Source organism: Coenobita brevimanus, chromosome 55 (genome assembly GCF_032717465.1).
Source record: "Coenobita brevimanus isolate Jiangsu-jjx chromosome 55, ASM3271746v2, whole genome shotgun sequence".
Lineage (NCBI taxonomy): Eukaryota > Metazoa > Arthropoda > Malacostraca > Decapoda > Coenobitidae > Coenobita > Coenobita brevimanus.
Window position 1 is genome coordinate 58,904,771 of NC_137008.1, and position 27,404 is coordinate 58,932,174.

Sequence of the window (27,404 nt, forward strand, 5' to 3'; positions counted from 1 at the left end):
ACGTCAGTAAACTTCCGATGACATTAACTCAAAAAATACCTACAAAAAATCGGAATCCCTCGAAGTCAGGAGAGCGAATTAACCATGACTGAGTGTTGGGATAATTGAGGCTAATTAGGTCGTGTTCTTTTTAATTAACCTGAGTCACCAGCCAAGCAGTTTTTTGTGCCCTTGGTTTCGAAAAGCTGTCACTTGTCCAGCCACTTACAAGAAACTCAAATGTTAATGGTTGGTTGATTCGCCACTGTGACTGCCTGCGCCTCATATACCACAACTAGCAAATCACATAACACTACTAGCAGGAACAAACCTCAGGGAGCAAACCTATACTAGCATGACCTCTAAAAAGATATGTACATCGGACTAGCAATCCCCCCAAACCTAACCTAACTTAATCTACCCTACCCTAATACAATCCACAACAGTCCTTACAATTCTTCTTTGATAGTATGAATAAAAAATGCACAAATAACACGATATTCAATAACAAACCTCAAGAAGCAAACCTCTAACATGAGCTTTAATACATCAGCACAAACAACATTACAATCAAAACTCAGCAATACCAGCACAGACAACACTACTGGAACAACAAAACTCCCACAGCAACACACCCCACAAACCACACAACGCACACCCCCGATGGCTGAGCTCAAAAACACCTGCACAAATAACACTACTGCAGCAACAACAACGGCCATAAGTAAAGCTCCCGACGTTATCTCATGCCACTCCCCCCTCACATACGAGATGCCAAACACAATCACGCACCAAAACAGAAAAACATGCCTCGCTACCCAAACAGCTGAAAGGCAAACAAGTGCTGAGTTTACCCCTTTTTTTCTTAGCTGAATGAAATAGTCTGTAGTCAACCAAAGCGAAACGCAGAAAGGTCACAATTACCAGTGTGTGAGACGTGCTTGGGAGTCTTTAACAAACTTCCTGGGATAGCTAAAATAAAACCCAAAGTTCTTATGTCTCACTGAATGGGTTAATGAAAAGAAAAATCCAGAACAGATTACTTGAAGCTCTCCTCCCTCTCGTAACTCCCACAGCCAACGTACAGCCAGCATCCTAATCGTAACAGCACCATAAAATCACCTATAACAATACATTCATAGCCAGCTCCAGACGCCACGCACACACGACCACTGTACAGGCAAGGATTACAAATAACACGTGAAAACAGCCCTTTATAAATCACCAACCACATTACAGGGCACTGAACACCGCCACATCTTACACACGGCTACTGGAAGCCCATTACACTACACATATTTTACCCAGTACTGAGAGTGACATTAAACACATCATCTACTGAACACGATCAAGCATCAAGTACAAGGTGAATGCCAATACTCAATGCTCTTGGGACATCCACTGGTAATGGCTCTGGACACAACGTAAAACCATCAGTGGTGTCCAACATTACATAAGACACAGTATCCGGTAACAGCCTATATCAGCCTCGCATATTTAAGCATGTGTCTGCATGTATCTATATCAAGCCATATCAAGTCAACTGCAGGACAGAACCTTCTCCAGTGAGGGAAAGTGATAGACAAAATTAACCCTTACCCATGTCGCCGAAGTAGGAATGGGAAAATGGGTGTCTGTAGGACTGATAAATATGAAAATATTGTACTTGTTATGTCTGTGTATCAGAATCTCTAGGTCATCGGTAGAAGCGACAGAGTACGAACATATGCACGCATGCGTAGGGACAAATTAATTTCAAATGCCCGCCACGACACAGGCTCAAACTCAAGACAAGGGACAAACGCATATCACAATGAGTACCGGCAAGTTACTACCAGGCCGCCGCAGCTCCCATACCACAGTGCTTCATGACATTTTAGCACCGGGCGCTAAATTTCTCATCTAAGGCTGATAAAGCGTACAATGTCCTAACCTAACCAAATTTAATTTAATCTGCCTTAATCAAACCAAAGCTAAAGTCAACTAAGCTAATCCTGATAGACTTACCCTGACAGCTTTGCCCTCCTGAATCTGGACTCCCTAAAAATGAAGCGCTAGAATCAACTACAGTTTGGAAATTTGTCACAAGCCCCATATCAAGACCCAGGCCGTCAACACAACACAACACTCTGCAAACAACACAGAATATGGCGCCTCGATCATCACTGGACGTACACAGACAACACCCACTGAACATCTACAGAAAGGAACAAAAACTCTAAAGGTCATACATAGCTGATGACCTGACATGTATACAGTTTATTACCCCATCCCCTCACCACAAACCTCAGCACCAGTGTCATATGCACGCACAGTCACGAGGCCACACCCAACTACACATTTTTCCAACAAGTAACATCAACATTTCCATCAACATTCCACCACCAATACATGCAGGCAGATATCAATAACATGTCCACACTGACATTACTAATCATACAGTTTAACACTTCACTATTTTATTTATCCTTGCTACCTTTAAGACGGGTATAAGCAAATTGGACTTTCAGAACAAGACGGGTTACATACAGCCATCTTTACCTCAAAACACTGCTAGTATTTAGTCTGTAAAATAAAATCGTCTGTTAAGGGCATGAATATACTAAAAATGACATCGATGGGTTTACAACTTTGACCTCCTGCTCCCTACTTTGAGCAAAACCTCAACATATAAGCAACGCAGTATCGCAAGGCAGATCTAACTAGACCACGCGATGGACGAAACCTACCCCTTCTCTTATACAAGCAGAGATATGATAGCAACTTCTAGAGATGACCTATATACGGCTGAGGACAGTAATCTCGCTCCACCTTTAATTTCAGCAGTGATAAAACTCCTATATAAAAGATCGCTGTACGAGGTTTCAGAAGCCACTGCTCACCGTCTCCTTATTTTATCGTACTGAGATGAACCAGTATTTACGTTCGCAACTGTGGACAACCCAATCATATTAAACTGTAACAATCAATCCTACTTTAATCCTTTCGAGACGTAGGGGCCAGAGACAAAGCTTCCATAGTTTGGCATATTTAATGAAGGATGACACTGACTAGTCTACTTCCTTCGATGATACTATGTTCGTAAAAGCATCAGTCACCCCTTCAGGCACAAATCTATCCGATGCAGTCACTCCAACTGGGGTGTTCTAACCACAACTCCACCAAGCGCCGGAAAAATATGACATACTAAGGTGTGCATGGCTGGAGGTGGGGTTGCTCTCACCTTTCTCGGTACTCACACCACCGAGACAACATTGCATATCGAGTGTGTTCGATCAAGCGTTTGCCCCGCCTGAACTGGTCGGCAATCTCAGCAAGTCTACCATTTGTCACAGCTAATCGTGCGTGTGTCAAAAAAAAAAAAAAAAAAAAAAAAAAAAAAAAAAAAATAGTACAAGAACAACAAAACTAACAACAACAACAACAACTCCCTCCCCCTCCCCTTGGCCAGTCCCCTTTCTCAGCTGCAGCAAAAAACAGCAACAAAAACAAGACCAGCAATAATAACCCCCTTTCCCCTCCACGTTGTTCATAATAATTAAAATATAACAAAGCGTAATAATTACTTAAATATACTCATACACACTACCTAAATAATACTTCATACAGGTTTATGTGCAATTAATTGAAGTCAACCCATTATATAAGACACGAAAGCTGACCTGTTGGAGAGTGAGAAATCTACTACGGTATTGTCTAAAAGAAAACATTTAATATATTTTCAGTTACTACCTGGGCTCATGTGACGAAAGTGAGGTGTGAAAAATTATATTAAAGTTATTCCCCTTCACCTTCACCTCACCTAACTCCCTAAACAACAACAACAACAAACTATCCTTGTAATGACGCAAAAATACAATTAAACTATTCCCTTCTCTCCCCCACCTACCTCAACAACAACAAAAAACAGCGACATCAACAACAACCCATTCTCCACCCCTCCTCATCTCACCCATCACCTCTCACCAATTACCTCAGCCTTACCCTCATTAACCCTGCGCTAATTATCAGCCTTATTGCCAATACATAATCAGCCTGGCGTCGATACTTCCATGTCGTAACTCAATCGCAACTCCCGGCGCGGCCATTTATCCGTTACGGTTATTTATCGAGGCAGGATACGTATGAAGAGCAGGGTAATGGAGGGCGAGTGAGGGTAATGATCTAATGTAGAGCAGGAGAGCTGTTTGTCCGGGGCGATTACCTGTCAATGGTCGGTAGTTAGTGTGGGAGGAGGAGGAGGAGGAGGAGGAGGAGGAGGATGTTGTTATGGCTGCTTTCTTCGCTACCTCCTCTTCTTTCCCTTGACTCCCCCTCCCCCATCCCCCCTCCAGCGTATGTACAACCAGGGACAACATTTCGACTAATCACCTCATCTGCTTTACACTTTCCTCTTCTGGTTAATATTCCAAAGATGAGATAGTTTTTGCATTCCTCTTAGCCCACACATTTCTCTTTGATATGATGCGTCAGGAAGGAGAGTGACGGACATATTCTAAGCGTGACAGGCAGAGTGGAATAGCAGGCGAACCTTTGCCCCTGACTGCATTCCCTCCCCACCCGCTTTTAAGACCAGCAGTCATTTCCCCCCCAAGGAGGCCGCATCAACCTATCACTTCCCCATTACCCTCCCTCTCCCCCTGCCGTACGTCTGTGTGCCTCTCCCTTGTCCCTTCCCGCTCTTTCCCCCATCCAAGTATGGGTGTCAACTTTCCTCCTTTACCTTCTCTACTTCCATGTTTGTGTCAATCTCTCACGTCTCTCCACTTTTCTCCCTCACCCCATCGTCTACTGTATGTCTACCCATTTCTCCTTCTCCCTCACCTCGTCTCCACGTCGCCTGTGTCTAACCCTCCTTTTTTGGTGTTATTTAATACAACTTTTTGCCAATCGACCTCACGTGACTCATGAAAGCAGTTAACCACTAATGGCTTGAGATATAGAGAGGGGAGATTCTGTGCAACCTGCCTCCTTTCCCCCATTCACTGCCTGTATCAAACTCTCATCCACCACTCTCACCTCTATCTTTGCACCCCCCCCTCCCTCCCAATCATCTGGCTCGGTATCGTCCACATCTATTCCTCCACCTCACCATCTCTCTATGACGTTTGTGTCAGTCTCTCACTTCACCATCCTCGCTCAGTCCCCTCCCCCCTACCACCTTTACCTCCTCACCCCACCCACCATCGACTGTGTACTATCGCCACCAATATCCGTCTGTCACATCAGATCCTCGCTCTCCCCCCACCTACTCCCCACCCCTACTCCCACATCCCTCTGTATCAGTGTCCCTCTCCTTCCCCTCCTCAATCTTCCCCGGCATCTACAGACAGGGCAATGGGATGTTACAGTCACCAGCAAAAGTTCTACCACCTCTCCTGCTTCTCTCTCCACGGACTTTGGAAATCAGTGTGGTAAATCTACAGAAACTGACTCAGATGACATTAACCTGTGGCTAAACAAAGTCGTCAGCGTCAGTTACTACGGATTCACTACACTGATTTCCAAAGTCCATGGAGACAAAAACAGGAGAGGCGACCGGACTTCTGATGCCGACTGCACGAATGGACGCGAGGTCATTCCCTGGCGAGGACAGGGAAGAGCTGATGCATTTAAATTTCGTTAAGACAGTCTCAACTGTTTTGTCACAAGACCTACAAAGATGCCATAAAACACTTTACCTACTAAACCAACCCAGACCAAGACTTCTTTAGCATGTCAGTAAGGACGGTGGGTATGAGCTCAGAAATGGTGACATGTGAAGAAGTTAGATGTAGGAAGACTGCTGGACATTAGAGAACGGACCATCTCATCTATGCCCCTACACACAAAAAAAAAAAAAATAGTTTCCGATGTCTGTGTTCTTTCCTCCTCCACACAACACACTCCCCAAGACTCCCCCCGCCATCTCCCTCACTCCTCCCCCTCCCTCCGCAATCTCCCTCTCTTTCCCTCCTCCCCGCAATCTCCCTCACTCTTCCTTGCAATCTCCCTCACTCTTCCTCCCTCCCACGCAATCTCCGTAGTAGCAGCAGCGGCGTGGATGATGGCGTAGCGGAGAGGTGTGTTGCGGTGCTGTTCATTTGCATACCCGATGTGGGACGCACCAACACGCACCCGCCATTGGGAATATATCGGAACACGTGTCATCAGCCCTCAGCCAACACACGTACGTACACGGATTTGAGGATTACACACACACACACACACACACACACACACACACACACACACACACACACACACACACACGGTTTCATCTGTTGTGGGCATACATACATACACAGATTTCGGAATGGCCACACAAACACACGATCACATACTCAAACAATGTAGACGCCTACATAATCATACAACTAAACACCAACCACACACAGATGGACTGCATCAGCCACGCTCATGAAAGCACACAAAGATTCACGCACACATACATACACACACATACAATAAAACACGAACCATACACAGAGGGACTGCAGCCGCTATGCTCATGAATGCACTCAAAAGATTCACACACACACACACACACACACACACACACACACACACACACACACACACACTCAAAAACTACCTACAGTATGGTATCAGTCACGATCGTTCATATACATACACACAAATGCACTCAGTAACACGCCATGCACACATACAAGTGTACCGACTACACACATACAGATACACAAAGAAACACCGCACACACACACACACACACACACACACACACACACACACACACACACACACACACATAACGTTCATACATTCACAGTCAAGCACCATACACAAATACACAGCTGAATAAATCGCATCTATGCAAATGTACGCAGGTTTTCACAGTATGCAAAAAAAAAAAAAAAATGAATGATGAACAATAAAAACATACATACTCTGCTGTGTCAGTCGCGAGCTTGCATACGTACATAAGTTTTCAGATTATACATACATACATACATACATACATACACACACAGACACAATGACAAATACAATGCGCACATAAATTCTCAGCTGTATCAGTTGCAAGCACGCACACACACAAAGGCTTTCAGACACACACACACACACACACACACACACACACACACACACACACACACACACACAGAGGACATTCTCTTGCTTGGATACACAAACACACATGAAGGGAAGGTAAACCCTCTCTGTTAATGGAGGTGGCCGTCAAGGACCGTGTTCCTGTGGGCTTCGGAGGCTCTTTATGCCACTCCTTCCCTTCTGTCTTATTTCTGTATATTTTCATCATTATTATCACCATCATCGTCATCTTCACCACCACCATCGTTCTACCCTTCTTTCCCACCTCCTTCATTACCATCTTATTTCTGTGCATCACCGCCATCATCATCATCATCATAAGTTTTATCATCAATCTAACCTTCTTTCCCACCTCCATCCTTATCATGAATCCCTTTCTATAATCATCATCATTATCGTAATCATCATCATTCTAACGTTCTTTCCCACCTCCTTCCTTACCATCTTACTTACCATCGTTCCGTATATCATCATCATCATCATCATCATCATCATCAGAGAGACCAGAAAGAACAACAAAGTATAAGAACTGAAGAACCATCAAACCCCTCCCAGTGACACTACCACTCATCCAGCTGCTAATCTTTCTGTACATAGCAAGTCATTGAAATATTGTAGACTTGAAATATTGTACGTTCTTAGCACATTCTGTATCTTGCTTTACAATGTACTATATAAGATGCAAAAGAATATAATGTCCAAAGTATATGTTTTCTTCTAAGTTAATTATGTAAACAACGTCAGTATTAACTCTTTCAACCCCACGACTTACTTTTCATATTGATCATTCTGTCACCTGATGGATTTGTTCAGCGATTTTATTTAACTGCAACAGCGAAAGAATATGGCTACATGTAACTCCTCCATCTCCAAAGTCTCTCCTAAGCTGACCGTCTACAAGTACCGTAGCAAGAATAAGTTACTGGAGCGATGTGGAGAGCAAGAAATCAACAGCACAAAATTCACTTCCCTGGTGCTTACGGTATCGGGAGGGATGGGTTCAGGGTCAGGATGTTACCCCAGACTGGCTGAGACACTGAGAGAGAGAGGCATCAACCCTGGGGCTCTGTGGTGGCCTGGGTGAGGTGCAGTCTCGTTCTCTCTGGTGAGATCTTCACTCCTCTGCCTCAAGGGAACCTGGCCCAGTATTTACGTGTGTGTGTGTGTGTGTGTGTGTGTGTGTGTGTGTGTGTGTGTGTGTGTGTGTGTGTGTGTGTGTGTGTGTGTGTGTGTGTGTGTGTGTGTGTGTGTGTGTGTGTATGAGCGTGTGTGTGTGTGTGTTTTACCTTAAGTTGCGTATAAAATTACTTGTTTTTATTTTACCTTCACTCATGGAGCTGCCGAACACTTCACAACCACATCAGAGTAAATTTAGAAAATAATAATAATAATACGATTTCTAAAACTAGTTATTTTGCCACAGACTCGTTTATCCTGGAAACTGGTTACGAAGCCTGACAGATACGGACCCAGCCCACCATCCCTCAAGCCTCTCTCACTGGCGGGTATGAGCAACCAGCCACGGTGTTGGAGGGTAGAAGCAACCAGCGGTATGATGGTTTAATAAATTACCTAACCATCTGACTAAAATTAAATAAGGTAAAATAAAGGAGGGAGAAACAGTCACTGCATACAGGGACCTAGTGATTTATTTTACAACAATGGTCTGCGGAGGTTTCATTTTCTTTTTCTGTGTGTAGTGGCAATAGTAAAAGGAGAAGGAGGACGTGGAGTGGTACGTGAAGACAGAAATATTTATAACACCGAATGTTCCTTGTAGTTTCTGTCTTCATTGCTATGATTTCTATTAATATTCACTGCCAATGCGTTCATAACAAAGCAATTGATTAATATTACCGCTACCGTCCTGCCAAAAAATAAATAAATAAATAAAAACCCCTCTCTTCTTTCAGCAATCTTCCTCACGACACTAATAAAGCCACTGCTCATGGTTGGTTGCCTCACGTGCAGGAGTGGAATTAGCAGGACTGATTGGAAAATTGAATGAAAGGAGCACTCTCGCACATGCACTCATCCGCACTTACACTAATTCACGCACACTCATTCGCACCTAGTCTCGCACATATTCAGTCAAACGCACGCCGTCCAACACACTCATTTACTCCACTCTTTCGCACATTTTCAAACCTACCCCGTCCCACACACTCACTGACTCCGCTTTCACAGGCTTTGGTATCTACCCTTTCGCACACTTTGCACATAATTAGTCGCACCCACAGTACATTTTCCCTCACTCGTCTCACTTATTCAGATACAACTACTTTTTCGCACTCTTTCACACCCACTTCTTAGGCACATCCTCTTCGCACTTTTCACAGGCAATTTTTCACGTTCAGTCCACCATTCACTTTTCCAGGCACACATTCATTCATCCCTACCCTTTCGCACATCCCCACCATTCCGCACGCATATCGCAGCCTTTCTCACAAGCACCTTCATACAGATTCAATTTACACGTCCACCTCTGCATTCCTGTGCCAGCTCGCTATCCCACAGTTTCGCTAAAGCAGATTCACATTTACACTTCCGAATGGTCTTACGTATTAGGTCGCAAACACACACACACACCACACACACACACACACACACACACACACACACACCTTCTGTCCCTCTCAAAGGCACTCTGTCACATTCTTTCGTACTAATGCCTTCACACTCATTCACACGTATACTCTCCAGCACTCTTACACTATAGATCCATCACTCTCTCACATGCACTGTCATACACACATGCGAACGCCTGCATACAACACAAATACACATATACAAGTACATAAACAAACACACCAGATGCGAGCAACTGACAGAATGCTGAAAAACACAAAACACACACACACACACACTACAGAGATGCAAGCAATTTTCACGGCTGTAGAGAAAAAAGGCGAAGAAGAAAAATACCCCAAAAAGAGGCGAACACAACTCCCAGTACGCTAGTTGATAAAAAAAAAACACACACACACACACAAACACACAACTCTTCAGGACGCGAAAAACGAAAACAAACACACACCAACACAACACTCTTCTCAAAAGTTGGGTCGAGACAGCGATGCCTGCTGCTCAGTTCCTCCTTCCCTCACTTCTAGACCCCTCTCTTCTCTCCTTCCCTCGATCCCCCTCCTCTCCCCCCTTCCCCATTCGCATGTTCTCTCTTTCCTTCCCTTTTCTCTTTCCTCTTGCCTCCCGTCTTCATTTTGTCGTTCCTCCCTCGGGCCTCAGTTTCCTCCTTTCCCCATTCTCTTACTTTCTCGTTCTGTCCCTTCTTGTTCTCTTACTTTCCACTTTCCTCCCCTCCTTATCGTTTGTTCCCCCCTCTATCCCCCTCTCCTCCCTTATTCTATCTTCTACATTCCCATTCATTCTCCTTTTTATTTTTCTTGCGCCTTCTCTCTTCCCAGTGATCTTCTTCCTCTCTCTCGCTTCCTACTCCCCATTATTATATTCTTCCCTCTCCTTTCCTCTCTGTTATCCTCTCCCCCTCCTTCTCGTCCACAATCATTAATTCATCCCCTCCCTTCCCTCAGTTCCCTCTCCTCCCCTCTGCAACTGGGTAAGACAAACAGGTAACTTATAACCAAACACGGGGACCTGACGTTTGACGCTGTTTGTCCTGACATGATACTAGCATGAGACACCCACATACTAAACACACTCTTAGTCATACTACACACACTCGGGCATACTACACACACAATCACACAACACACAATCAGACATGCTGCGCACACTCACACGTACTACACACACTCATCGAAATGCTACTCACATTCTGGTACTGATGCTACACACCCTGAATTACTACACACTCACCGAAATGTGACTAAAAATTATACCACACAGTCAAAGGTACTAGAGCCCATCCCATATGGTTATATACTGTATAAAATATAATACACTATAGTATAATACATAATGCAAAATAGTTTAAAATACTTGACACACTGAAAAAACAAATATTTCAAAGATATCCAAGGAGAAAAGTTTGGCACATTTTGCAATACGTCAAATTAATAATATTCACTTCCTTACAAAATTTATTGCCTTGACTACGAGGGGAAAGATCTCACAACGACCATATATATAACGACCATATGTGTATAGGGTTGAATAAAATTTCCATATGGAATTAGCGATACACTTAGGTTTTTCTTGATCCACAAATACGCTCAATGTCTACTTCCGTGAAAGAGAGAGTAATACGAAAGCCTATTCCTAGAGTTTTGGGGCATCGTTTTTTTCCCTCCTCTTGGTTAATGTTCATGCTGAAGAACATAATTATCTCAAAACCATGGTACTGTATTTGGCAACAAGGCACTGACAACGCACTCGAATATGTACACTTATTTCAATTCAAGAAGTTTGTGGGGGAAAAAAAACTGAACACTAAATGTAAACAAAAGAACATGGAGATTGAATATACAGGAGAAAGAAAGGTGTTAAGGTTGTAAATAAAAATGGGGAAAGAAAAGGGGGGGGGAGAGAGAAAGAGAGAGAGAGAGAGAGAGAGAGAGAGAGAGAGAGAGAGAATCTAAGTACCTCTTGCCTACAAGTCCTTCATACATCCTATCATTTTTTTTCTTATCTTGCTTGAGCGACTTCTTAAGACTGCCGACAGCTGACGTCGAGAGAGAGAGAGAGAGAGAGAGAGAGAGAGAGAGAGAGAGAGTAGTACCTTCGTTCTCGTCGTCTTAGCTCTGATCTCTCTCTCTCTCTCTCTCTCTCTCTCTCTCTCTCTCACCTGCTTGCTCCCCTAACCCCCCAGCTCACTATATCCTCACTCTGATCTCCTTCTAATCTCTTGGCTCTCCCTCTCGTCGTTGCACCTCTCTCTCTCTCTCTCTCTGTGTGTGTGTGTGTGTGTGTGTGTGTGTGTGTGTGTGTGTGTGTGTGTGTGTGTGTGTGTGTGTGTGTGTGTGTGTGTGTGTGTGTGTGTGTGTGTGTGTTTGAGCTGTATAAAATCGTCTGGCGTCAGCTGTACTAAAGATCAAAGTTAATTATTCCTTGACCAACACGATAATAAAGGCAGCTATTCACCTTTTCGTCGAGGTATGCTTTTTGGCTGTGGTGAATATAATCGTCTGACACACTCCGGAACACAACATACTTCGCCAATCGTCCTCACAAGGTCAGAGAGTTCACTATGATGGCTTTACTTCGCCTTATTTCATTTATTTATTTTTTGCCTCTTCCTTCCGGTGCCTCTCGAAGCAAAAGGGGTTAAGGAGAGTTCATTCCTATCACCCGCAGTACCAGACATCGCTCGTAATCTGAATAAAATCGTCTGGAGGTAGCATGAATAAAGCATCAGAAGACTTCATCATATCGAAAGGTTTAACACTCAAAGGCTTCTATGATTCCCTCTCAGCTGAATAAAATCGTCTGGCAATGGTTAAATTTGAAGACTAGACTTGCCCTGGCCACGAAAGATTTATTGATGATGCTGTTACCAATCCCAGTCTCCTACGCCAAACTCTCAGCTGAATAAAATCGTCTGGAGAGCGAAAAATAGGAGCATAAAAGAATTTCACTGGATCGAAGGGGTAATTAATTTTGCCCACGTCCTCGTCTTGTCTTGGTCTCGATTCTGGGCCTGATTTCGTCCTGTCCTGGCTTTGGTCTCGTGTACTAGTTTTAATCTCGTTCTGACTCTGTTCTCGCCCTGACTCTAACTTCTATCTCGCTCTAATGACCTCTGTTCTCAGATTTGTTCCTGGCTCTAATCTCGTCCTTGATCTAATCTCGCCTTTGCCCTAATCTCGTCCTCGATCACCTACCCCCCTCTCTCTGAATTATTTTAAATTCAGAGTCTCTAGTTTCGCTGGTTTTAATGACTCTCTCTCTCTCTCTCTCTCTCTCTCTCTCTCTCTAAATAATTACTACATTCAATCTCCCTAGTTATCCTGGTCTTAATGACTCACTCACTCTCTCTCTCTCTCTTTCTCTCTCTCTCTCGTAATTACTCGCACGTTTGCATACACTCACAACCCTGTTCATGTGTAGATTTCTCCTCGTTTGCACTCTCTTGCTAATGTTCTCACTCACTTACTCACTCCTCTCTTAAATTTTACTATATCCACTCACTCACTCACCCACTCTCTCCTCTCTCTTACATTTTGCTGTATTCACTCACCCACTCACTAACTTTCACTAAACTCTCTCACTTTTCTTTATACTCACTCTGTTGCACTAACCTACCTCACTTCTCTGTCTCTTCACTCCATCACTTCCTTGCACTCTAGTACTTAACTCCACGTACTGACTCACTTATTCTTTGACCCTCACTACCTAACCTTGCCATATTCACTCGCTCAATCACTCACTATTTTGCATGAAACTCTTGTTCTATATATTCACTCACTGTCATGCACTACACTCTCATTTTCTTCACATTCAATCACTCACACTGTTCTATATTCACATGCTCAAGACAAACCTCTGTATTCACTCACTCACTCATTATTTTGCATTTCTCCCCACTCACTGCATTCACTAACTCACTCGCCACCTTACATTCAATTTTCTCACTGCCCATACTGCTTCTTCACTCTTCAACCCACTCACTCACTCGCCAGCATCCAACTCTCTCCCTTCCCCATCCTCACTCACTCTCTCGCTAGCTCTTAGTTATGTTCACTTTAATGTTTGCGTGCAGGTCATATTTCTGGCCGGATTAAATCGCCCTGCATTAGCCAAATAAAATAATCTAATGTAAACTATAAAGAAGTATTTTTATTTCAGTCACAAGAGCCAACTTTGCATTGTTATATTTTGAGCTTATGGTGTCAGACAGAAAAAGAAATAATTTGAACTTTGCTGTTATGAAACTGTTTGAAGTTTGGTGTACCTTAATCAGCTAAAGTTAGTTATACCTTAATTAGCTGATACTACACAGAATATGACTCTAAGTGCGTCATCGGCGAGTGAATATCATAATCATTTATGCTTCGTTCACTCATGGACTCACATATTTACCCTATTTCCTCTCTCTCTCTCACACACACACACACATCTCCCGCGCCGCCGCCTCCCTTGCCACCGTCTACACCTTGGCGTGTGTTTATGCCTGTTTAATTAGCTGAGGTGGAGGGGTTCTTTGCCAGCTGTTCCCAGTGTCGCATCACCACCTCTCTTTTACTTGATCTCTCTCTCTCGCTCTCTGCTGCATTCTCTTATCTCTCAATCTCTTTCTCTCTCTCTGTCTCATTTCTTTCTCCTTATCACTGTCTAATGTTCCTCCTCTCTCTTTCTCTCTCTATCTTTAACACTTTCCCTCCTTCCTACCTCCTCTTTTTCCTCACCGCCATTTTTCTCTCAGTGCTCTTCGCTTCCTTTCTTTTCGAATTTCAAGTTTCCTGTTTCCTTAGTTTTCTGTTCATGTAGTGCTCTCTCTCTCTCTCTCTCTCTCTCTCTCTCTCCCTCTCTGATTTATGCTGTGCAAGTATTTTCCCCCATAAAGTATCTGGTCATATATAATTCTCACATCGACATTCCATTCCCACATATATTATTTTTCTTACACTATAGACCTTACTGCTTTATATTTTGTCTTTCGTATATTTCACAAAGGCAGTTTCTTTTTAAATATACCTTCATATATTCCCGTTGTTTGTATTTCATTTATTGGTGTGGCATAGAATGGTCACTGTTCAACAAAATAAACTGCCATATTTGCGCACACACACACACACACACACACACTCACACTACTACTACTACGCCTCACAATGTCACAACACGCTGACATACTCATGCATACTACATATCGCACGCTACGGCAGCACACACTGCTATATCATACACTAAAGCCTATTCGATCGCTTCAGAGAAGAGACGAGCCTTAAATTTTAGAAAGCTGGCGGCTGATTGGTTGTCCAAATACATTCATTAGTATCGAAGAATTTTCAGTTATTTTTATTATGAGGGTTATAATAATCGTGTGTGACGATAAAATTGCTCAAGTTTTATATCTATCCATATTATGTGTGTGTATATATATATATAGATATAGATATAGCTACAGAGAGAGAGAGAGAGAGAGAGAGAGAGAGAGAGTTATTTGCATAGATTAATTAAAAAACGAGGCCTAAAAGAGTCTGTCAGATGGCCTAGATACTTGAAGAGCTTTTTGTTCTCCTGCCAAATCGTCACTTTCGGTCAATGTTTTACGAGTTTCTTGATCTTTTTTCCATGTTGACGCACCCTGAGTTCATTATACGTCATTACTACGACAATATGTAACACTTTACCTATTATGGCATCGGAAATTAAGGAAAAATTTCACACTTATGCAGACCAACTGACGGACTTGGTAAGGCTTTGTTTTTGCCATATCTATCCATCTATATATGCATATAATATCATACACACACACACACATACATACATATATATATATATATATATATATATATATATATATATATATATATATATATATATATATATATATATATATATATATATATGGAGAGTCAAAATCTTGCCATATCTATCTATCTATCTCTATATGCATATAGTGTATATATATATATATATATATATATATATATATATATATATATATATATATATATGTATATATATATATATATATATATATATATATATATATATATATATATATATATATATATAACAGAAAGAGAGAGAGAGAGAGAAACATCTCATCGTCAGAAACGATTATTGTATCGCTTATAATAAAAATATTTAAAATAGATCTTTACTAATGAATGGACGGACAACCATGTAGCCGCCAGCTTTCTAAAGCTTACGGTTCTTCTCATCTCAGAAGAGATCGTATAGGCTTTGGTATACTCATACTACCATACCATTCCTGTCCTGCCACACACTACGACACCTTACTACCACACACACACACACACACACACTAATACAATACATGCTACTACACTTCAAATCGTCACACTGCCAAACCACAAAATGGCATACCACACACTCCTAATCTAGGCACTACCACACCACACACTGCCATATCGCACATTATTACCTCACACTGCTACACTTCACAGCGTCACGCCATACACTGCTACAGCATGCTCTATAGGCTACACCATATTCCTATACCTCACACTGCCGCACCACACGACAACTGTTGCATCACACTGCTACACGAAACTACCACACTCACACTATAACACTTCATATTACCACACCACACATACTTCCAAACCACACACTATTACACTTCACATTGCCACAAACAGACTACAACGCCAAATACATATACACCTCACACCACTGCATCTCAGTCATACTTCACTTATACCGTATACCTCACACTGCCACACCTCAGTCCAACCTCACACTACCCTACATCACTCTACTGCACCTCACACTGGCACAACTCACAGCCACAAATCACACTACCGTCAGAACACACTATCTCGCTCTACACACCTCACACTGATACACCACTCAAAGCCACTCCACAAACCACACACCACACATGGCCACACCTAACACTCTCACAATTAACACCCACATCTCACACTAACTTCACATTACTATACCTCTCTCACACACACACACACACACACACACACACACACACACACACACACACACACACACACACACACAAATAAACAAACACACCTGTATGTCGCTCCTGTTCCCAGATGTTTTCACCTCCACTGACTGCCCTCGCCCCTCTCTGTCCTCCTTTTTCTGCCTTCCCCTGCCCCCTTTTTCCCCTTTCTATTCCTAAACCTTCTCACCTCCCTTTCCTTTGCCCCCTCCATGTGTCCTGTCTGTGTTCCTCCATCCCCTCCACTACCCTACATTAGAAGTAATAGTTATAGAACCATCAGTAAACGTTTCCGGTCTTAGTGAAGCAAAACACTTTTCTTCAACAGACTTATTAACATGTGGAACGAACCGCCTTGCAGTGTGGCAGCCTGCAATAAAATAATGTCTAAAGATCAACTGGATACGCATCTGGCCTCGAATTCCCAATTAAATGCGTTATGGCTGAATACTGAATAAAATCTGACTGACTGTCTTTTCCTCCGTTTCAGATCCTGAAGAACACAGCTGCAGTTTTTTTCAGATAATATTAGTTTTCTCTTACCGAATCAAGTTACTGTAGGATGTAATTTTCTTCTTGTAATCAGTCTTTCCTATAAAATTTCCATGGTAGCTTTTCCATGTTGCATCGTGGTCCTTCTTATTTTTTCCTATCGATTTTGGCTGGAGGGGTTCGTGGGAGGGGTACGCCTCCTTGCTTTGCTATCCTTATCTTCAGCTCATACAATCAGATATCATAGGCATACTCCTCTTTCAAGCAAACCGCCTCAAAAGGACCATTCTGCTGTTTGCTTTCCTTTATGCGAGTACTTTGTGCACCCTCTTTATCCCCCTCCCTTCGGTCCGTTTACTTTTCTTCCACCTCTAACCTCAATACTACCCCCCTCCCCTAACCCGAATCTCTCCACCCCTAACCTTTCTTACCTTTACTTCTTCCTTCCCCTCTGCTTCCTCTCCTTCGCTTTCCTCTAGGCCTTCCACTTACTTCTTTACTTCCCTCTGCCCCTTCCTGCCTTCCACTGGCTCCTTCCTTCCCCCTCTTCAGCTACCCCTTTCCCTCCCTCTGTCCTCTTCTACCCCCTCGCTGTTTCCCTCCTACCATCGTCTCCCTCTTCCTGTATCCTCTGCCCCATCCCAACCCCTTTCCACTATACTCCTACCCATATCTACCGCCTTCTCCCCTCCCTCCTCCGTGTTACCTTTCCCCTATTCCTCTCCTTTCCACGTCTCTCCTTCCCCTTCAATTTCACTCACCTCTCTCTACATCTTCAGCTCTCCTGCCTTCCTCCTTCTTCTTCCATCTCTCCTTTAAGTTATTTTTATTCTGATTCTGATTTTGATTTCTCTTTCCTCCTCCGCCCTATCCTTCTCACTTCCCTCTCGACCCCACCCCAGTTTTTCATTCCATCCCTCCCGACATGGAATATATCGAGGTGCCAGTGTGCAAGAGAGAAGTGAAAGAAAAGTGGAAAAAATATTGTGTGGAGATGGCGGAACACAGAACGAGAGAGAGAGAGAGAGAGAGAGAGAGAGAGAGAGAGAGAACCAGGTGAGACAAAAGACAGGTGAGTGAAAACATCCCGTCCCCTCACCAAAATATTCACACAGACCCGAAAGATACTCCTCCACAGGTCTGGATGTGTGTGGTAAGTCTCAGCAACAATGCATGGGACGTACGGTGGGTTGGTGGTAGTGTGTTCGCGTCCCGATCTGCGAGCTGAACAAATATAAACACGCCAGGAATGTGTCTAGTGCGAGTACGTTCCTTGACTGAGACAGACATTTAGATGGGTGTTGATAGTATGTCCTTCCACGCGATTGTGTATGTTCGTCTCTTGTCGGTACACACACACACACACACACACACACACACACACACACACACAGCTAGTACAACACTTCTACTTTCACATGCACTGCTCTCACAACAGACGCCCCCCTTCCCGTATTGTACTTGGTCAGCGTGGGGGCGAGTCACTTCTGGTTATCACTCTCCCTCCATGGTGAAGGTATGGTTCCTACAACGAAATCTATGCGGAATGAAACAAATACCTACACACGAACATTGAGGATGATATTCTTTTTTCACTTTAATACCATCATCCCAAGAACATCTGTTATATTCTGGATAATTTTAAACTATTTTTTTTGGGGGGGGTTAGATTATTATTATTATTATTATTTTTTTTTTTTTTTTTTTTTTTTTTGAACGCGGAGGAGGAGGGGGAGAACTAGATAATGCCTTAATTTATTCCTTCAACACGAGAGGTCTTTCCCATGCTGAATACTATCACGTGAAGGACAGAGAAATAAACAGTAATACGCCACCGTAGTGAATGGGTTACTGGAAGAAATACAAGACAAAAATAAAAAAAATGGTATACGCTACAATAAAAAAAAAAGGAAGTGTTTCAAAAAGCACAGCACACATGGAGTTTGAATGTATTTTTTGTTGACTGTACAACGCAGAGTGAGAAAAAGATATAGGGTACATGAGGAGGAGGAGGAGGAGGAGGAGGAGGAGGAGGAGGAGGAGGAGGAGGAGGAGGAGGAAAGAAAAAGACGAAAAGAAAAAACCGACTCCGACTCCGACACGATCCTGAATAATATAAGTGGACGCGAAGACAATGCTGCTGCTGGGGGTGGCTTCAGACCTGTCCAACGCTGCATACCCGATATACAGTAAGTTCTGCTGGCCGTATTTCAAGGGGACTTCAAAGCAACTGTTTCCTAGCGATTTATTCTGGGTACTACAATTTAATAGTCTCTTTCATGGTGTTTATGTATACTTGTAGCATCTCTGGTAACGTACGCGAGGATGAAAATGTTTATTATGCTAAATAAATCGCTGTTGTGCTACGACGTCATTTATGTTACTTAGACGCAACTCAGTGTCTCTACCAAGCACACAACAGCGTACATCAATCTATCGTGAGTTAAAGTCTTATTATTAAGAGCCTGGCTTCGAATTACCTACTTTGTACTTTATTTCGTTCAACTTCACACGATTTTACTATGTTCACCACCGTTTGTAGATCACAGTTTGTAATGAAAGATCACAGTAAGCTTAGAAAGTTCACAGTTGTACTAAGAAAAAAAAAAATAAGGAAACTTTCAAACATCAGGGGCCTGTCCGGACATCCCAGTTTGCCACGCCTCTAAACAGCTTACGGTTGTGCTAAATACTGGAAACATATACGCCAAGAGTTCGTCCTGGTACACCACAAATGAGGTAATCTAGTGGTAACATAAACACGCCGGGAGTCCGTCTACAGCAGGGGTCCTCCACCTGTGGTACACTCGCAACCCATAATTTCTGATAACCCTCTAATCTTAACACCTCGCTCGGGCAAACCAGTGCCGCAGCTAAGGCTTTACACCGAACGAACACCTGTTGTCCCGTGTTGTTTTTGCTGTTATTTAACCCCAGCCTGTCTTGCCGAGCAGGCCCGTCGACTACAGGTATGCAACTGCTTCTGTGGGGCCGTCCTACACGTACAGTCCAGTACACAGATTGCTGGGAACCGGCTTCCCCTTGTGGTAGACAGGGTCTCGCAAGGGTCAGACCAGGAGTCCTCCCCCCCTCCCCCTCCCTCCTATGGCAAAGTTCAGAGAATCATGAGGAAGCGTGGCTCCTGGGTGGACGCTGAGGCTGACTTGCTTACTCAGAGTACACACCGCCACCATGTGTAGGCTCGTCGTCAGCGCCTGTCCAGTGTTACGGAAGTAAGCTAACAGTCTGCGATCACACTGTTACTTGTGTAGTTTAGAAAACCTTCAAACCACCAACAAATCATCGTTCGGTGTGAAACCATGGCTACGACTTGCTTTCACACAGGGACAGGGCCAGAGGGTCAGCAGAAACTATGGCTTACAAGTAAACATGTGCTGCAGTTCTTTCACCCTAATTTGGCGGAGATTTTCGTCGTTTTGCATTTTATTGCACGCAGCTTAGTGGTGGTAAAGCAAAACGAAGCTGCGGTTAGTTTTCAAATAATTTTTTTGTGAAAGGCATCATATTCTAGTGTTGATCTAGTGTTATAACTCAACATTCAAGATGAAAAAAATAGCAATTATAAGCAAAAAAAAAACAATGCGAGGTAGAGAACTTTACTGAGTAACAACGTTTCGCTCTTCAGAGCTTTGTCAATAACTTGACAAAGTTCAGTACAGCGTAACGTTGCTACTCAGTCGAGACCTCCACCTCACAAGCGTGTCTTTTACCTATTCGGTCGGCATTGTTTGTCATGCAATATTCAGAATCTTAGGTCGTTAGAGTAGTCATAAGACTGATGTATGTGGGAATTCAGAGGGGTACGCGGCGAGCTGAAACTATTAAATAGTATTGGCTGACAGGGTGGGAATGGTAATGATGCAAAATAAATCACTCACGAAGAGGAATTAGATATCTTCTAGAGCCTACGAGAATATGAGAGTAAAATATGCAAACCAAATCACCAAGGCGGAGGTGCCAGAAAGCCAGTTACGCCCACAATAATATCAGAATGCATTACGCACAGTAAATCACTGACAAAGAGATGGAGAATACCTTCCAGGCTCACGAAAAAATTAAATTGTAGTATGAATAGTAAATCGCTAGAGCAAATGTGCCAGACAGCCTCAACGTTCCCGAGAATGCCAAGGTGTAATATGCAAAACTAATCGCTAAAGAACACTGTTATGTTTGTTCTCTTAATATTTTCTCGCAACCACCAGGCGACTGTACTCGACTAAGAAGAAATTTTTCAAACTGGAGGGTTTAGAAAAAGCCTTCATTAGAATTTAAACCTTTCAATACGAAAGGCCTTTCCGAAGCTAAAAAAAAAATCGGCTTGAGGTAGCAAGAATAAACAAAGATAATAACACGTCCTTGAGCTGGATAGGTTAACAATTCCACTGCCGTATTTACTGCCACTATTATTATTAACAGTACAACCACCACCACCACCATTAACATATCACTTCCATCATTATTATTAACAGTACAACCAACAGCACCATTAACATATCACTCGTTCTCCCGTGCATCATAAGTTGTTAAGATCAAACCCTTTCCGGTGATCCCAGGTGGCCGCCGCTACGTGAGGCCTCCAGCCCGACTCGGCCATCAAACACGAGGTGGAGGGGGGGCATGAGGGGGTAGGTGAGGGAGAGGGGGAAAAGATGAGGGGGCTGGGGGAAGGTGAGGGAAGTGGAGAGGAGTGAGGGGGACAGGTGAGGAGGAATGGAGATGGCACTGTGTGAGGGGAAGGTGAGGGGAGGCTTAGGTGAGAGGGGAGGTGAGGAGGGAAGGTAACGAGGGGGTAATGGGGAAGGGGACAGGTGAGGGATGGCGGAGGAGAGGGGAGGAAAGGGGGCAGAGAAGGAGTAGGTGAAGGAGGCAGAGAGGGTCAGGTGGGGGTAGAAGGGGGGTGGCTCAGGTGGCTGTATAATTAATGACTCCCTCTAAAACGCATCCCTCACTTAATTACCTTGAGTGGCCGAGGATGAAGAGACGGGTGGAGGGAGAGGGAGGGACGGAGAGATGGATCAGCGGAGGAGGGAAATGGAGGGAGAAATGAGGAAAGTGAAGAGAAAGAAAGAGACAGACAGAGTGGGTAAGAATCGGGCGGAGGGGAGAGGGATGGGAAAGGAGAAAGAGACAGCGATGGAGGAAGTTGGAGAGAAAGGGGAGGGGGAGACTAAGATATGGGAAACTGCAACGAGAAAGCGTGACAAAGAGAAGTTGGGAAGAGGGAGGAAGAAGGAGAAAGATCTGAAGAAAGAAGGATCAGGATGAAGGAAGATTGAGGGAAGGAAAGAGTGGACGTAGAGGGAGAAGGATGAAAAGAAATGAGAGGAAGAAGCTGTAATGGGAAAAGGGAAGGAAGATGATGGAAAGTGAGAAGGAGAAACAAGATTATATATATATATATATATATATATATATATATATATATATATATATATATATATATATATATATATATATGGTATAAACCTTTAAAAGGACGTTTCTTTCCTTAAGTAAGCATCAGGCAAGATCATTTCTTTCATACTGCTACATGATTCTCATAAAATATATAAATCATATTTCTGATTTGGAAAGATTCCCAGACGGTTCTTTGGTCCGTTTCATAATAATGAAGAAAATATTATTGTGTAAAAATCGAACTGATGTATTGCTCATACAGTTATGCAATACTTTAGCATAAAACATCATCATCATCACCATCATCAAAATTTTGTCTCCCACTAAATGCAAGTGGCAGGAAAAAGCGAAAATAAGATACAGCGTCATATATACCGGTTGTGAAAGCCTGTCCGACAAATTTATATTATCAAAACTTGCAACAAAAAACATTATCAGCCATTTAACGAGGAAATGTTCATGGGCTATAAAGGGCGGGTAATTTTACAGGAGGCCAGGATCGTTAACCTCTTCAATCAGGCGATTTTTTTTTTTTTTTTACCATTGCATTTCCTGAACTGTTACATTCAGGTTAACCCAGACTTTTTCGAACCAGACAGGTTAGATACAGCATTCATTAACTCCCTCGCTACAAGAGTTCTCCCATTCGCTACAATAATTCTCCTATTCGCTACAAGAGTTCTCCCATAATCTGAATAAAATCGTCTTGAGATCGGAAAAAATAACTATAAATGACGTCCTCGGGCTGAAAGTTACCTCATCCAGAACTTGATACATCTCACCTATCTTTTTCTTAATACCGGTCGATGACTTACGTAACTTAGAAGTGGCCTCTCTTAACTTAGCGGTGGCCAGTCGTCTTCTGAAAGCTATACACCATCTTCAGTAACTCTTTCAGGACGTGAGATGTGTTAAATAGTTTTTTCTCACTACCGATGATTTTATTCCATTTACAAGCGGCCTTCTGAGGTCTAAGGGTGAACAGTCCAAAGGTACGGTCGCCGAGCTGACGGCCCAGTGATTCAACAAAAGATGAAATGATACAAATGAGATATACTGGATAATACTAAATCCGATGATCCAGTTCTTTATATATACTTCTGCCCCCCCCCCCTCCCCACCATCACGTTTGAAATGTTTCTCCAAAGCTGAAAGAAATTGTGAGGCTGTATCCAGACTGGAAAAAAAAAAGAAAAAAAAAAAAAGGTTATCATGCAGAAGGGGATAAAAAACTATATACACATTCCTCAGCCCAGCCCAAAGGGAGGGAGGTGGGGGAATAAAAATACAAGAGGTCAAGACTCCAGGGAAGAGGCAGGCGAAGTGAACGTACCGCCCACTTGAATGATTCCCGAGCCCCCCCCACCCACCCACAGCCCCCGACCCCCACTTACCCCCCTTCTCACAAACCCCTTCAATTCATACCCCCTCCCACCCCAAGAGCACACCACTGTACAGTCAAGAACAATATTTCTCCGGTTATTCCACCGTATATACTTCAAACTTGGGGCATGTCTGTCACTTTCCTCCCTGACGTATCATATAGAATCATCTGAGGGCAGACAAACATACCAAGCCTCTCTCCTCTTAGGATCACTTGCCAGCAGAGGAAAGTGACAAGTAAGGAAGATGAAACTATTAGGCGAACTTTTGTCAACAGCTGTACCTGGTGTGACCAAACTTTACCACCCCTCTCCTATCCCCCGACCCCACCCCCACAGGCCCCTTCCCCCCTGTTCACCACCCATGCTCCCACAGACCCCTTACCCACTTTCCCCCGACACCCCATACCTCAACTTCCCTCTCCCCCACTCCCCTCACCTGCTTCTGAAAGCGTCACGTCAGAGTCTTCGCTTCCAAACCACGACCCTCCCACCTTCACGGTACGACTGTTTCATTCTCCCTAATCTCAAAACTACGACCCCTCACGTCCTCTCTCACCTCAAAATGAAGACCCTCTCACCTCAACACTACGACCCTCTCGCATTCTTCCTCGCCTCAAAACTACGACTCTCTCACATTCTCAGTTACGACTCTTTCACAGTCGCCCATGCCTCAAAACCACGACTATCTCATATTTTCTACCACTACCCTCTCACAATCTCTCTCACGACCCCCGGACATTCTCCCACACTTGTAACCAACGATTCCAGTTTTGCCCTTAGCAGAATCTGGACTGAGAACAACAAAGCCAGCCGTAAATTCCATCATTCCCTGGGGGTCTCTCTGAAGCTAAATGAAATAAGCTGATGTAGCTGGAATGTATCTACTGTAGGCTGTGCTCAGGGCGGCGATAATTCTTTAGTGTAGAAGTCATGACATTTTTTCACTTTAAAGGGTACAGGGACAAGAGGTGCAAGGACATGTATTTTCACCGTGTGGCTATGTTCGTCCTTCTTCCTTTAGATAACTCTGAAAACAGAAAAATGGGAACTTAGATATTAGGATAAAGTGCACACCACATAATAACTTCCTGTTAATTCTTAAACACATAAGTGCAAAAAGCTGTAACTAACTAAAAGGTCGATTCATAAAGAGATACAATAAATGCAATACGAAAGAATCCAGAGATGATAACCAGTAACTCCATGGCTACTGATATCAACCTTTTCCGCCCGTGTACACTCGTATAAAAAATGATCTTTACACAAACGCCAATGAATATCTGGAACCTTATACATCGATACTATTAAATATATATCTCACTGGCACCTGCACATGTCCATATCTCACGCAGGCATACCAACCACACGGACGAGGATTATATCAAATACATTTCCAAGGCCTTGTACATTTCGTTCACGCATGTAAGTAGAGGTCACCAGTGTATAAGACCATTTCTGACCCAAGTGTACGTCGTTTGTATTCTATTCCGGCTCAAGATAAACGAATTTACTCGCCTAATGACAAAAACGTCGGTGTGAAGGTGTTAGAAAGTCTCCATGAACCCGTCAGCCACGCACCAGGACGTACTTTGTATCTTTTCCTGGCTATGACAGACGATTTTACCCAGTTAAGTGTCGCTTCGAGATGCACCAAGTCAATGGCAGAATGATGAGCATATAAAGGCTTCATTCGGTTTTAAGCTGGAGTCTGTAATAACGTCTACCTGACAGCAGTATCTTCACCCACAACTACGAGGGGGTGTTGTTATAATTGTTTGTGTGCAGATCTTAACTGACGAAGACACTAGGAATGAGACACCAGCAACTTGCATTTCATTACGCTGCATTACGTTACCATTCACTCAACCAAGATTTATAGTTTTATTCTTTAAAAATGTTAACATCCACAATCCCTCAATGTTCTGAACGACAAACATATACGGACAGATACCAATATTTGTTGCTATTCAATCTAACAAAAAAAATCATGTTTACGTACAATGTTTTCCAGGCAAATGCAATATTAGGCTCGTCCTGCCATTATCCAGTGGGCTTTCCGTGCAGCCAATCTCTGGGATATCACAATACGGGGTCATCTGAAGCCCCCTGTGCAGCCCTCAACCTGTATGACCCGCAGTTCCGTTACTTCACCTGCTGTGTTTGAGGGTGTGTGGCATGTGGGAGTATTGTTGGGCCTCAGGGAACGGGCTGTCGAGTTTGCTGTCAGAATCCAGGGGGGGGGGGGAGTCCAGTAAGAGCTGCTGGATCAATGAACGCTGAACCTGCTGAGCTTCAAGCAAAAAAAAAAAAAAAAAGAGGGATCCCAAAACGAGCAAGTCCTCTCAGGCAATACCAGTTTAAAGGCAATTTTTTGGCACAACTTCAATGAAATGCAACCCCCATTTTCTTTAATTTCATATGGTGTTTTAGTTTTATATCCAGCACAGATAATAATAATCGTTTTTTCGTCCATGAAGAAACGTGGTTGCAAAGGACGACAACCTCTCTCTCTCTCTCTCTCTTTCTCATCCTTATCGCCCTCAGATGAATTTAGTCAGCTTTGGGGCAGATCTCTCGTAGCGAGGGGATTAACCTTACAAATATCTTAAGAAAATTGAGCGAGAATGTTCGTAACTCCGATCCCGGGGTAGTTCAATTTGAGAGAGAGAGATTAATAGCGACTTTAGTCCCTAGTGTGTCGTTTCATCTTGAACTTACGAAAATTCGAGCAATGTATGATGATGCACCAAGAGAGAGAGAGAGAGAGAGAGAGAATGTTGTGTGTGTGTGTGTGTGTGTGTAATGTCGGTCTGGCTTCTGTCCTCCCTCGCGAGCGGTCCCGAAAGTTTCCGGAAAGAATTATATCGCCGGCCAAGTTGCGAGGACTTAGTTAAAAACACTCGGTCGACACAAGTTCCAGCGCCAAGGAGAGAGAACTGGGGGGAATAATTCACGAGAGGTCTAGTAAAAGGTGTGCGGCCCAACTTGTAAAAGACGCGCCATCTGGGACGCCATTCGTGGGGAGAGACGCGAGTTCTCACTGGCTGCGCGCCTGTGACGTCAGTGTTGATGCCAGACGTTGATAGATTGATTAGACCTCGTATGTGAACCATCCTCGACGTTTGTGAAGCTCAAAATACACTGCAGTTCAGTTACAGCCAGGCAAAGAAACAAGTTAGTGTCTATGTTTGGCAGGAAAAAAAAATAAAAAAAGCTTACTGTGGCAGACAGATCGCGAGATGACGTGCTCGCATCTACTGCTACTTTGTGGCATCAGCTGGGATGCCAGTTATTACAAATAAATAAAAAACAGTAAATAAACTATTGTAACAGTATCTATCGGTTGCCAGACGCTCTTATTGTGTAAGAGTACTACAGATCAATATCCACTTGCAACTCAGCTATACTCAGGTACGAGATGGATATAGAATACTAATGTCAAACAAAAACGAGCACGTCATGTGGGAGCTGCTCCACTGCGTGACGTGAGCTTTCACTGGTTG